The sequence below is a fragment of the Mus musculus genome, chromosome 5, assembly GCF_000001635.26.
Source record: "Mus musculus strain C57BL/6J chromosome 5, GRCm38.p6 C57BL/6J".
NCBI lineage: Eukaryota > Metazoa > Chordata > Mammalia > Rodentia > Muridae > Mus > Mus musculus.
Window position 1 is genome coordinate 14,145,788 of NC_000071.6, and position 15,403 is coordinate 14,161,190.

The following is a 15,403-nucleotide window of genomic DNA, read 5'->3' on the forward strand; positions in this document are numbered from 1 at the left end:
ATATATATATATATATATATATATAAACATATTATATATGACATATTATATATAACATATTATATATATATGTATATCATCATTAAACTTAACAGATACTGCCCAAATTCAAACACCAAATATATCAATGCAGAAGACTACATATGAGTTGGATTTGTATTTGTAGGAAGAGAAAGAGGACTTTATGATATATATATATATATATATATATATGTATATATATACATATATATATATATGTATATATACATATATGTGTGTATATATATACCTAAACACGTAAATACAGTCTACTCAGTTCATATAAAACTACCATTGCAGATATTATTTCATGGCTGACCACTTGTTTTAGATAACTGATGACATTCATTTGAGTTCAAATAAGCATATTGACTGCCCTCGTCTCTAAATACTTTTGTACTTGGATCCAGATATATCCACATGACCTTCCAACTAAGTTCTCCCTTGCTTATTGGATTGTCTTTTTCTCATCTTAATCTCTCTCTCTCCAGGTCATTCTCAGTAATGATATGCCTGTTTATTAGATTTTCTGTGAAAGAATATATAATGTTGAGGCAAAAATTAAATTAAATCTCATAATAGTAAGCCTTTTAATATCCAAGCATTGCTTGATGATGAACTCAAGAGGCCCTACCTCCCACTGCTAAACAATTTGCTACTGCTAGGTTTAGACAGAGGGGGACTCCTTGGCAGCAGTTGGTACCCACTGGGATCACGTCATCCTCCAGTGGAATTTAGTGTACATAAATGGCACTTGTTAAATCAAGTGGGCACAAGACCAAATTGAAAATCATGAATATTGGAAAGGAGGTAGCAGGGATGAGAAGACAGATCCTGAGACAGGAGGGAGGTAAGAGAGGATAGAGGGGAAAGTAATCAGAATTCATTTTATGCATGCATGAAATTATGGAAAAAAATATCATATGAAGCCAGATCAATCTCTATTAAAGTTGCTAGATTTTTGACTGAGGGGATGGCACAGCACGTATAAGCTTTTGAGATAAACTTGACAACAGGAGTTGAGTCTCTGAAAGACCTAGGAGAGAACCGACTCCCAAAGCTCTTCTCTGACTCCATATGCATTATGGGACATGTCCACCCCCATCACAAGATAAAAATACTTTTTCAAAAAGACAAAGGCTATCTATTTTTTATTAGATATTTTCTTTTTTATATTTCAAATGTTATCCCCTTTCCTAGTTTCCCCTCTGAAAATCCCCTATCCTCTCCTCCCCCTCCCCGCTCTCCAACCCACCCACTCCCATTCTTGGTCCTGGCATTCCCCTACATTGGAGCATAGAACTTTCACAGGACCTAGGGCCTCTTCTCCCATTGATGACTGACTAGGCATTCCTCTGCTATATATATAGTTAAGGCTACAAGTTCTGCGATGTGTTTTCTTTGATTGGTGGTTTAGTTCCAAGGAACTCTGGGGTTACTGGTTAGTTCATATTGATGTTCCTCTTATGGGGCTTCAGACTCCTTCAGCAACTTGGGTACTTTCTCTAGCTCGAAAAAGGTAATTTCTAATCTTTCCATTCTAGCTTTATAGAATATGAATTGTATTTGCATTACAGCCATGATTTTACATTGTAATCTTTGGACAGGACCAGGTCATCTCATAGGAAGGTCCTATAATCGGCATCTTAGGACACAGTCTCTTTGAAATTTTCCTCAGCTGTTGTCTTCTGCTGCAGTCACTACCCTGATGTGATTTCCTTTCCAAGTAGGGAAAATTGGATCTCATTCTTATTTCTCATTTATTGTTTTGGCCTAATTGTACCCTCAGGCCTTTAATGCCAGAAGATGAGATTTTAATGAAGGAAATGACCCATGAAAGTAATATAGGAGTAGAGGACCTGGAACATACCAGGGTTTTTTGAGCTGATTCTCAGGGAGGCAATTGTGTCGTATGAGGCCATAGAGCTTCAGGGCACATCTAGCAAAGATGCCTATGAAAGTATTTTATAACACTATTAAATCGAATGTCTTTTCTACACTGAAGGAAACATCTTGATTTTGTGGTGCTTAAAGCTTACATGTTCTTTAGAGCTTTTTACATGTAGTTAATTCAAACAAAAATGTCAACCTTCCAAATGTCCCTCTCAGGTCCACAGCAGGGACAGATCCCAGGGTGTTGGTTGCACTGGGGTTTATGCTTACTTCACTCTAAGGTAACTTCTTCCATGCACACTTCTTTTTTTTTTTCCATTTTTTATTAGGTATTTAGCTCATTTACATTTCCAATGCTATACCAAAAGTCCCCCATACCCACCCCCCCCCACTCCCCTAACCACCCACTCCCCCTTTTTGGCCCTGGCGTTCCCCTGTACTGGGGCATATAAAGTTTGCAAGTCCAATGTGCCTCTCTTTGCAGTGATGGCCGACTAGGCCATCTTTTGATACATATGCAGCTAGAGACAAGAGCTCCGGGGTACTCATATTGTTCATATTGTTCATATTGTTGTTCCACCTATAGGGTTGCAGTTCCCTTTAGTTCCTTGGGTGCTTTCTCTAGTTCCTCCATTGGGGGCCCTGTGGTCCATTCAATATCTGACTGTGAGCATCCACTTCTGTGTTTGCTAGGCCCTGGCATAGTCTCACAAGAGACAGCTATATCTGGGTCCTTTCAGCAAAATCTTGCTAGTGTATGCAATGGTGTCAGCGTTTGGAATCTGATCATGGGATGGATCTCTGGATATGGCAATCACTAGATGGTCCATCCTTTCGTCACACTTCCAAATTTTGTCTCTGTAACTCCTTCCATGGGTGTTTTGTTTCCTATTCTAAGAAGGGGCAAAGTGTCCACACTTTGGTCTTCGTTCTCTTGAGTTTAAGGTGTTTAGCAAATTGTATCTTATATCTTGGGTATCCTAAGTTTCTGGGCTAATATCCACTTATCAGTGAGTACATATTGTGAGAGTTCCTTTGTGATTGGGTTACCTCACTCAGGATGATGCCCTCCAGGTCCATCCATTTGCCTAGGAATTTCATAAATTCATTCTTTTTAATAGCTGAGTAGTACTCCATTGTGTAAATGTACCACATTTTCTGTATCCATTCCTCTGTTGAGGGGCATCTGGGTTCTTTCCAGCTTCTGGCTATTATAAATAAGGCTGCTATGATCATAGTGGAGCATGTGTCCTTCTTACCGGTTGGGGCATCTTAGAATTACACCAGACTTTTTACCAGACACTATGAAAGCCAGAAGAGCCTGGACAGATGTTATACAGACACTAAGAGAACACAAATGCCAGCCCAGGCTACTATACCCAGCCAAACTCTCAATTACCATAGATGGAGAAACCAAAGTATTCCACGACAAAACCAAATTCACACATTACCTTTCCACGAATCCAGCCCTTCAAAGGATAATAACAGAAAAAAACCAATACAAGGACGGGAACCTTGCCCTAGAAAAAACAAGAAGGTTATCCCTCAACAAACCTAAAAGAAGACAGCCACAAAAACAGAATGCCAACTTTAACAACAAAAATAACAGGAAGCAACAACTACTTTTCCTTAATATCTCTTAATATCAATGGTCTCAACTCCCCAATAAAAAGACATAGACTAACAAACTGGCTACACAAACAAGACCCAACATTTTGCTGTTTACAGGAAACTCATCTCAGAGAAAAAGATAGACACTACCTCAGAATGAAAGGCTGGAAAACAATTTTCCAAGCAAATGGTATGAAGAAACAAGCTGGAGTAGCCATCCTAATATCTGATAAGATTGACTTCCAACCCAAAGTCATCAAAAAAGACAAGGAGGGGCACTTCATTCTCATCAAAGGTAAAATCCTTCAAGAGGAACTATCAATTCTGAATATCTATGCTCCAAATACAAGGGCAGCCGCATTCATTAAAGAAACTTTAGTAAAGCTCAAAGCACACATTGCACCTCACACAATAATAGTGGGAGACTTCAACACACCGCTTTCACCAATGGACAGATCATGGAAACAGAAACTAAACAGGGACACAGTGAAACTAACAGAAGTTATGAAACAAATGGATCTGACAGATATCTACAGAACATTTTATCCTAAAACAAAAGGATATACCTTCTTCTCAGCACCTCATGGTACTTTCTTCAAAATTGACCACATAATAGGTCACAAAACAAGCCTCAACAGATACAAAACTATTGAAATTGTCCCATGCATCCTATCAGATCAACATGCACTAAGGCTGATCTTCAATAACAAAATAACTAATAGAAAGCCAACATTCACGTGAAAACTGAACAACACTCTTCTCAATGACACCTTGATCAAGGAAGGAATAAAGAAAGAAATTAAGGACTTCTTAGAGTTCAATGAAAATGAAGCCACTTCATACCCAAACTTATGGGACACAATGAAAGCATTTCTAAGAGGAAAACTCATGCACACTTCTTATTCTGCACTTGTCCTGCCTGTTTCACTCAAATGATAGTAACACAACTCCTAGTGACCCAGTAAGCCCTGTTCGATTGTTTCTGCTTAAAGAAGAATCACAGTGAAGTATACTTCACAGAATATCAGTTTTAAAGGAATGGGTTTACAATAAGTTGAGTTCTTCAGTGATCTCAGTTCTGAAAATCTATGATTGGATAAATGTCAACAGTTATATTTTCAATGCTGTCTGCTTTACTTTCTCTACCCCTGGTTTGTCAACATTTGGATTATGCCTTCTGATCTCTTGAACCATTTCTATTAGGGAGGGTGGTTTTCTTGAAATGCATCCACAATCTTTACCCAGTAGATACCAATAGCATGTGTGATGATCTGAATGAAAAATATCCTTTATAAGTTCAGGCCTTGGAGCACTCTGCCTTCAGTTAATGGAGCAATCTGAAAAGGGTTAAGAGGGGGAGGTTTCCTGAGGAAGTATGTCTTTGAGGAAGACATTGAGAACATGGACCTTAACCCTGCTTTCAGTTCTCTCTGTCTCTGTCCCTCTGCCTCTGTCTCTCTCCCTCTCTCTCCCTCTGTCTCTGTCCCTTTGTCTCTTTCTCTTTGTCTCCCTCTGTCTCTCTGTATGAGTGTGTATGTCTATCTGTCTCTTTGTCACTGTCTCTCTGTGTCTCTTAGTCTCTCCTCTTCTTGCTTGCAGTAAAATGTGGTCTCTCAGCTTCCTGCTCTGGACACCACATCTGCTGGGGCATATCCTTTTGAAACCATAAAGCCAAATTATCTTTTCCTTCTAGAAGCTGCTTCTAATCATTTTCAGAAAAGAAAATACCTCTAGTAGAGTACAAATAATCTTCAATGACTTGATAATATAAGAAATATCTCCGGTCACTATTAGAGTATTACTCTAAGTCAATCATCTAATAGACCCTCCCATTAACATTGCTACCACCACCAAAACTAAACATAGCTTAGTTGCAGATCTAACTGATAAACGAAATCAATTCATCTGTTCTTTAGATTGAGCACTTTGGACAATAAACCTTAGAGCAATGGTTCTCAACCTTCCTCATGCTGCCTCATATTGTACCTCATGTTGTGGTGACCCAGAACCACAAACTTATTTTCATTTCTACTTCATAACTGTACTTTTGCTACTGTTATGAATTATAATATGATCTGATATGCAGGTATCTAATAAGTGACCCCATTAGTGGTTCTTTCAACCCAACAGTTTGAGAACCACTGCCTTAGATTATATAATAACCACTAGCCACCTCAAGAAGAGGGTGTCACCAATCTTGTTGCATGGATGACTATACTTATCTTCTCTCTACATCTCTATCCATCTTCTGCTAAAAGAAGTAGGTACTCTTTCTTGTTTTTTAGTTTTCAGAATTATTTTATCAGGTACTCTCTACACATTGCTTCTATTAGTATAGGTAATTTTAGCTGTGAAAAAAAAATGACATAAAAATATATTGTAATTTCCAGGACTGTTTCTTGCTTTTGCTCAGTTAATGTTATTTTGTAGATTTAATCTTTTTTTATTTTTAAGATTTATTTATTTATTTTATGTATATGAGTACACTGTAGCTGTCTTCAGATGCACCAAAAGAGGGCATTAGATTCCATTACAGATGGTTTTGAGCAAATATGTGGTTGCTGGGAATTGAACTCAGGACCTCTGGAAGAGCAGACAGTGCTCTTAACCACTGAGCCATCTCTCCAGCCCTGTAGATTTAATCGTATTCATCATTCTTGTCGATTTCTTGGCAGTCAGAAATGGAATGGCAACCAGGGAACCTAGTTTAATTTTGAAGTTCAAATATTGAGTTGGTGTACGTAACACTGGGTGAGTCCCTTTGCTTCTTCTGACCTTTGTTGCACACTTGTAAGAAACAAATATTAGTCCCCTTTGAGTATACAAAATTTGTTTGTTTTGGTGTAAAAGACCATGTGAGGTTTTTAGGTACAAAATAAATAGTAGTTGTTATATACTTTGAAACTGTGGAATATTTTCCACCATATGAATATAGTATACTCTTCATTCCCAGGTCACTAAGAGTGATGCACTTAACTTTGCCAAATCTTTTCCCACTAGTGCATGAGGTGCCAGTTCACTGCACATTCACCTATGTTTTCCCACTGGTCTCCAGGACCCACATATTCTTCAACATGTTTCTTGATTCATGTATCTCTGCATGAAAACATTACTATCTTTGGAACTGCAAATCCCGTCTTAGTTATTTTAATTCATTTGATTATAATTTTAACAATATTAGTATGGATGATATACAGTGTAAAACTTAGAGTTAGTAGTAAAAAAATAAAATAACATTTTATAATCTCAAATATGATAATTAGTACAAGAAGAGTAAAGCGGCTTGAAGTGGGGAAGAGTATAGAGGGTGCTATGGAGAACAGCATGGGCAAAAAGATATTTTCCAAAGAAGAAAACTTGATAACACACTGTACTTCAATGCTCAGTTACCAGCTGTGGCTTATGGCTACTGAACTAGACTGAAGGGTGGGAGAATGAAGTCATGGTTAATTTGGAAAGCCAGATAATTGGGACAATTAAGGATCAGGAACTGACTGGCTGGTGTGATAGGTGGTAAGTCATGTTTGTGAAGAGAAAGACAGGAATGTCAAAAGAAGAGAATTTTCCATTTTAGAAGAAGGAGCACCAATGATGGTTTGAGATGACTGTAAGAGTGAGATGAGCGTGATTCTACAAATTTCTGAGTAGAACTTTCCTTTCACTGCTATATTTCAAGATTTTATTGGGAGAAATTTTGAAAATATAGATGATATTTAAACAAGAATAGGCAAAACAAAACAAAACAAAACAAAACAAAAACAAAAACCATCTTAACCAGAATAAGAAAGTCACCATCTTTAGAGACAGCTGGTAGGGTGCCAGTGTTCTCAAGGGGTGAATTGGTTTTAATTAAAAGAAGTTAAAGAAGAAAAATGGCAAAATAAGGAGGAATGTGTTAATGGTATTCCAGGGGATTTAACAAAAGGATTTAAGGCATTTAGAAGGGTGAAGTCAAATTAGGGGCCTTACAGAGCCCTATGGGATGTGACTCCAAGTATTGATTATTGACCTGGGGTAAGGGTCAGTTGCCCATCATGACCATAGTCATCAGTCAACAGGGATGTGTCATGATGCATTAGCCTGCATGATCTCCCAGGAAAGATGAGTGACTACTAATCTTCCTTTGGATCATTGAAATCATCAAACATTTTGGTTCTCACTGTCAGCAATCAGCAAATCAATCTATGAGGCTTCTTCCCTCTTCTCTCCTGTTACCCATAGAGGATGCCTCTTGTTCCATAAGGTGACACTTGTTTTCTATGTGATATGCTTATCTGCCTTTACAATTGGTTATTTTTCCATCCTTATTTGTATTTTATATTCCCCTCTTTGTAAAAATCAAACAAATGTCCTTTTTTGTAGTTCTTAATATTTTGGTGTCCTGTTACTATCTATAACTATATCTATCTACAACTATATGTTGAATGTTCAGTGATACTTACAGGTATAAAGTAAGGATACAGGGTCACCAAGGAAAATGTTAAGGTTACTGAGATATACAGAATTCTAAGATTTCTGAGCAAAATTATAGCAAATATTCCAGATTAAAAAGTAGATTATAGAAAACTGTTACACGTAATCTCAGTTTATTCAACCCAACACATAGCTAATCAGACTACTTCTGTTTATTCTTCCTTTCATGATTATGCTTTCAGGTTTCCCTTAAATCTCCAAACTATTATTATTATTATTATTATTATTATTATTATTATTATTGCAGAACATTCCCTGGTCTTTTCTTATCCTTCTGTATAATTTTGATTCCTATACTGAATTATGATTGACTATGTACTGGTCAATCTACATGCTAAAATGGCTCATACATGAAGGTCCTGATTAGGTCCATCTATGAAGATGTAGGTAAGTCAAATAACATAGTGTGGTGGTTTAATGAGAATAGCGTCCATAGGCTCCCATGTCTGAGCATTTGGTTTCCAGTTAGTAGAACAAAAGGATTAGGAGGTCTGGCTTTGTAGAAGGAAGATTAATCCTCTCTCCCTGTCTCATGCTGTTTGCGGTTTAAGATGTGAGCTCTCAGCTGCTCCATCTCCATGCCTGCTTGCCTGCTGCTATGTTCCTTGCTCACAACATGGTGATAGACTCTTATTTTTCTGAAACCATAAGTCCTAAATAAACTCTTTTATAAGATGCCTTGGTTATGATGCTTTATCACAAAAATAGAAAATAACTGATACACATACAGTGGAATAATAAAAGTGTGTGTGCATGCATATATCAAAAACAGTACCATAAACCATCATCACTGTCCTCTCTTTCAAATCCTCCTGTATTCATTGTCAAAACCACTTTCCAAAAATATATTTTCTAATTTCCTTTAGGTTCATTGTATCTGCCTTCTGTGACTACCACCTTACTCAATTCTTATGTGTGCGCTTTCTGCCCCTCCAATACTGTTCTACTTGTGCCAGTAAATTCAGCCTTAACTTCACCTTGTAGTCATTTAATGATCTTGTAAAAAACTGTCCATGCCTTAACCCCACCCCTGAAGTGAATTGAGGAGTACGTGTTACCCCTTCAGTCAACCCAGGTAACTGTAATGTATATCTAGACCTTATATCTATTTACTGAGAAACAATAATCAAATTATGTAGTTCTAGATATATAAAGTTATATTTTAAACCAAACTATGTGGACATATAAGACTGAGTTTTTCCACTCACACACGAGAAGAACCTACCATTTATAGGCATACTGTGTTATGTAGTTTTTAGGAATGGCATATTTTTAAAATCTCATTTATTCATTATACTTAATTAAGCATGCAATAATATTTTTAATCTTTAAATACCATGCTATTCTATCTTTGTCATATTCATGAAGCACATTTAACTTTCACAGAAAAATAAAGTTGAATATTTATGCTAAATCTTTCTTTACATTCTAAGGCTTTCATTTTATAATTCCAGTTACTTTATATGAGACCGTGCCACTGCTAAAATTTATATATCATTCTCTCTAAAAGTCTCAAAATACCCCCAAATGATGTCAGAATTTTTAGGTTTCAACTCTGTTCTCATCATCGCGTCTGTGACATTTTAAGGAAAATTTAAAAGGCAGGCAACCTCCCACTGTTTAAAGAAAGAAAGAAAGAAAGAAAAAAAAACTAAAAAAACAAACAAACCAAAAAAACCTAAAATCCTCAACTCCAAGAGAAGGTTTGCCTGAAATAGACAAAAAACTTGTTCTGGGTGAAATGTATTGCAGCATCTTGAGATTTCTGATCCAGATGTGACCATATTAAGATACTAACACTGAAAGAAGAGAGAAGAGAAAAAAGAGAAAACATTTCTTTTGCTTACAGAGCAGCACCCTTCTAGGTAGGTGTGGTCTATGATGATGCTCAGTCCACAGCTTCTGTATTGAGATTGGTGTCCATTCACAGAGAATCAGGGTTCCTCAGGCTTAAGTTAGACAAGTTTTGTCATATTTCCTATTTCAATTATAATTGTGTATTGAGGAAGAAATTCTGATTTAGATTGTCTGAAACAGTATATATACAGATATATCATATACCATATACATGTTCATGTGTATATATGTACATATACATCCTTGAACTCTACGTCAAGATGAAACCAGAGAACATAGTGATTTATGTCATATTACATTTTCTGACCAGCAGATTCATGCTTAGCAGCAACACATTTTGTTTTGCATTAATATTGAATGTTGTTAATTCTTTGAACATCAGGATTGTTTGATCAATATTTTAAGGCTTAAATGTGTTAAGCATAGAAAAAGCTTAATATGTTGGACAATATAATAGCAAACCCACAGATTCTATAACTAGTTTGAGTGTAGTCCCATCTTAATTTTAGATTATTGATTAATTAATATTAATATAGATTATTGATGTAGGCCTTCTTATTCCTTATCCATAGATTTCAACCATAGACAGACTAAGCATAGTACCATTTTCATACCTGTTTTGAGAGGTTTGAATGAGTTAGTACATGTCTAATACAGAGTCTCAAACACGATAAACACTATGTAAGTACTTACCATCAGTACGATTTTAGGCATCTGATTTCAATGTGTCACCATTTCTAAGTAAGATGTAGGAAAGAAAGCAGGGATTATAGAGATACAGATGAGAACAGGAGAAGATGGTAATGAAGCTGCAAATGGTTCACTTAGACAACAGACTGCTCAGCTGCTGGGACTCAATCTTATAGTCACTGTCAGTGTGGATGGAGCATTCTGAACACCAGCAAAGCAAAGTTAGAATCAGAGTGTACTTTTGTTTGTGTTGCAGCAGCATGCTGGAGAAATACAGAGAAAAAGAGACCAGAGACATGAAGTTAGTAAGCAGTAGCTAGACCAGGAAACCAGACATGGCTGTCTCAGAAGCCTCAACTCTTCCTACTGGACTTCATCTGTAGATCTCTGTAATTACCACCCTTGTCTCCTCTGCTGGCCTTTTGTGTGCCATTAGGCCTCCTGGCTGCCTCTTTTGCAGTTATGTAGCTTCCTTTTATTCTTCTTTGCCTTGCTGAGCTGCCATTTTTTAGCTTAGCAGTGCTTAACTGATGGAGTAGTTTGTTGGTGATGACAGTGTTAAGAGCTAGCAAGGAACTTCAGTACTTTTCATTACTTATAGCAGAGCAGAGCTGACAGCCCCAGGAGGCTACAGCATGCAACCTCAGTTAGCAGCTGGATTTTCTGTGTTCTATCCTTACCTCCTGTGGTAGTCTTTTCCAGGAAGACAATTACTATGACTTCCTGTGAAACAAACTTACCCTCTGGATAACATCAATTTCAGATTAAAACATAAAATTTTATTTTTCTTTCCTATGAAACATCAGAAATGGACATTTTCTTTATATAAACTATATTTTATAAAGACACAATTTAACCAATATTTAGCAGTAAACCTTTAGTTAAGAATACTTTGGAAACATACTTTGCTCTCTACATTTCTAAATCTCATCTTGTTTTGTTGATGTTGAGCTAAAATTGAATTATGTAATTTGGATATCTGTACTTATAACTGTCCTTAGAAAATTCTATTTAAAAAAAAACTATACACAATTTTCTCATTTGTTCAAGGTTAGAAAGAATCATGTAGTTTAAACCTAGTTTTTGATTGAGTGGAAGGATAGCATTAAATGTAATTTGCATATGAAATTTTAGAGGGTAATTCACATTAATGACAGCAATTGAGAAAGCTTCGTACATAAAGGACGGCATTTATCAGGTCACTGACGTTTGTGTAATGGGCAAGTTCTGTTTGACTCCAAATACTTTGGAAAATAAGCCTTTCAAGTATTGATTTTATCTAGAGCTCAAAAGATCATAATCATGACTTATAAACAACTTGGATAATGACAGTCATTATAATTCAGTGCAAAGGCAGAAGCCCTCGGAGTGATTTGTGTGAGGTTAAGGACTACCATTTATAAGCCATTAAAACTATTTTAATGTGCTATATTTAAACATTTTAATGATATTTATGACATATACAATTTAAGTTTATACTAATGATTCCTTTTATTACACAGAGATAATAATATATAGACAGTAAAATCAAATTATAAAGCATTTATCATTAAAACATTGAAAATCTGAATATAACATTGCATGAAATTAAAATAGTATCATAGTTGTATGCTTACAGTCTATGAATATAATTTATGAAGGCTGAATCATTTTACTTAGTTTTAAGTATAACAGACATTTTAAAATAGTTAAATGATTCTATCTTTTTTAATTTGTTTTTGGTCCACTAAATCTGAGTGTATTACAACAGTGAACTGTTAAATCCTTAATCCCGGTATAATTATGAAACTCGATGGGAAGCCCAGAAAAATGACTTAGTAATGTAATTTATATTTCATCTTATATTCCTGTTTTGAGATGTGTGAGAACAGTAAATAGCTGTTAACGTGCAGGGGGTGGCTGATTTATACATCAGAAGTATTGTGATAAAATGATGCATAGTCAACCTTCTACTTTTTGTACTTTTTTTAGTACAGAGAATTTAGAAGCAACATTACCCTGTTGTTTAACTGCCTTTAAAATAGTTTTGTTCAGAACAAATAACTTAGTTTTATGTTTTTCTTTTTTTTAAATTTTATTTTGATGCTGAACTGTGGAGCACAACCAAAAACCATCCGGACTGGCAAAGCCAGTGAAGGAACGGTTTTCCTCACTAGCTTGGCAGAGCATTTATACAAGAGGACTTTAAAAATATAACTTTCTATTTTCATTGAAGTCACTTTGTCTTACTTTGTCATCCAGTTAACTTTTGTATACAGCCTTGAGAATGTTTAACTATTAAAACATGCAAACAAAATCCCTCTAAAATAAACCCCAGAACAACAAAACTTTAAGGAAAAATTTCACATGCATGGACTTTGCTATAGTGTTTATAAGCCAATCTCTTTTCCTTCTCTTTTTAATTAGAATGATCATTTTCCCTTTGTGATCCTATTGTGAGTTTACTAGTTATAATCTTACCAATCTTTGGACTCTAGAGTCACCGTGACTAGGCTACAGCATTTCCCTGCCATCCCCGCCCTACATGATAAACCAGGAAATTTTTACTTTTCCGTTGATTTTTGTTGAGACATTTTCGCGTCTATGAACTGTATCTCTCAGAGTTCACAGTGAGATCTTTTTAGCTAGATTGTCTTTATAAAGAATGTGATAAAGGTGACAACCATCAGACACTGAATAAATAGACTGTCTAAACCATGGGTCCAACTGACATTTACAGGCTTTGTTCAATGGATTGTAGTAAGAGAGCTAAAATTAAGTATATAAATCATTGTAGTGTTTGCACAAACAAGAATGTCAAGAGGGATCAAAGTAAGAGAAATATTGTCTGATGAAAAGATATCTGGAAAGGTTTTAGTTGAGAAGCGTTGTGCAAAATGCACTTGCAAGATTGGATTTATCATCTTTAGAATAATTGCCCTGAGTACATTTGCTCTAGGACCAATGCTTACTCTGAAAATTTTAGAAACAGTATGTATTGTCTTGACTACTACATAATACACTCTTTTGTTTGGTCTGCTAAGGACCTGAGGTTTTACATTATATTCAAGATAAGTTAGTCTGTATAGTTTCATACACTTCGTCATAATGCATTATCCTCCTGGGACAAGAGACATAGTACACTTGCTACTTAGAAATAGCAGGGAACAAGATCCCTAGGACAGATTCAACAAGCAGCAGTGCCTAGAAGCCTCAGTAGACACTGTTAAACAGCGGATGCTTTACTTTTGAGGAACCTCAAGCTCAGAAAATCTTCGGTCTTTAGACAGAGGAGCAGGTTGTCAGCTAACTTTTAGCCAGAAAGACGTTATTTTCCTTTCCCTGACCAGTGAAAAAATTTCCCTTTTACTTTGCATAAAATTTTGTCTCTGTCTCTCCTACCTATTTGGAAAGATAGTCTAGAATGAAAGTCATCAGGAAAACATGAGTAGAAATGCTGAAGAGATTCGCCATCAAAGCAGCAAATTTGGAAATAAATCATGATGAATATGGAAGAGGATATGTAGTATGTGTTCTCAGAATACACTTTAAAGAGATCATCATTCTTTAATAGGGTGATAACATTTTGAAGAGTCCTATATGTTAAGGTTAGAAGGCATTATTCTGAGTTATTGATGATCTTTATTCTAATTTGTTCATATCAATAAACCAAGTCATAAAATGATAGACACATGAAAATGAGTTTTTACCTTGTTTAAGATGCATACATGTACTTATGCTTACATGTATATGAAGAAGACTATTTATACATATTTTAACACATAAATTTGACTAAATTCTGAATCCACAATAATGTCATAATTATCAAGTTGGTAGAGTAGGTTTTATAAATCATTGGAGAATATTTCTTAGGCAATTTTTAACACTATATAAATAAATACTAGATCAGATAAACCTCCTGAATACTGCAGATTCACGTCTGGTATTCATACCATCAAGACTCTTAAATTATGTCTTTATTCATTGCATGTGACTCACTGATGTGAAAACCTGGAACAACAATGATAAGATTTTATGTATATGCTTTATGCTTTTGTTTGTTTGTTTTTGTTTTCCAAGATGTTTTCCCCCCCTCTGGGTTACATTGTTCTTTGTCTTGTCTTTTTGTATACCACCACCAACTACTACAACAAAGAAACCGGTGGGCTTTCATGTAAGGGTTATATGATGCACTGTGAAAGGTACAAATACAATTCTGACACTGAGTAATTGCCTCCAAGAAACTCTTGGAAAATCAAGGACCAGCCAAAATTCAAAGCACAGAGTACACGCTTAGATTATAATAAACTTAGTCACATGCAAAAATATGTCATGGCCACTGTTTTGTAAGTTCTCAATATGACTCCTGCTTCAAGCCTGGATCAGGCTATATCCCATGTGACTGACATAATGAACCCCCTACCCACTTCTGGAATAGAATCCCTTTTTATGATGCTTCAGCTTTTAAAAGAATACTTAAATCTTAAACATAGATGGGATTGAAATATAAGCATCAGATTTCAAAAACTAACCTGCTTAGAAATATAGTGATTGGTGAAAGAAAGCCAGCCAACGTATTTCAATGAGTACCAGCTCCACTGAAACATGACTGTAAAGCATCTTAGCCCTGGTTTTACTACACGAGGTATACCCTGTATAGCTTGCCTTTTGATTTCTTTCAGAGGCATCAGCAAACTTGATATTTAAACAGGAATTCACATTCCTGGTGTTGACCAACTGTTAAATAAAAGGAAATATCTAATGTTCAGCTTCATAATTAAAATGCTTTTGTAGACAAATGTGACTCAGAATATAGACAGGAACAATGAGAAGTCTAAAGGAGTCATAAGAGGCATGAAATACTTCTTTACTCCTACAG

General features: G+C 35.8%; 1 protein-coding gene across 1 annotated transcript in view; it reads left to right on the forward strand.

Annotated features, from left to right (window-relative positions):
- Sema3e (sema domain, immunoglobulin domain (Ig), short basic domain, secreted, (semaphorin) 3E) overlaps positions 1 to 15,403 on the forward strand; it is a 231,414-nt gene that overhangs the window by 120,512 nt on the left and 95,499 nt on the right. The window lies entirely within an intron of this gene.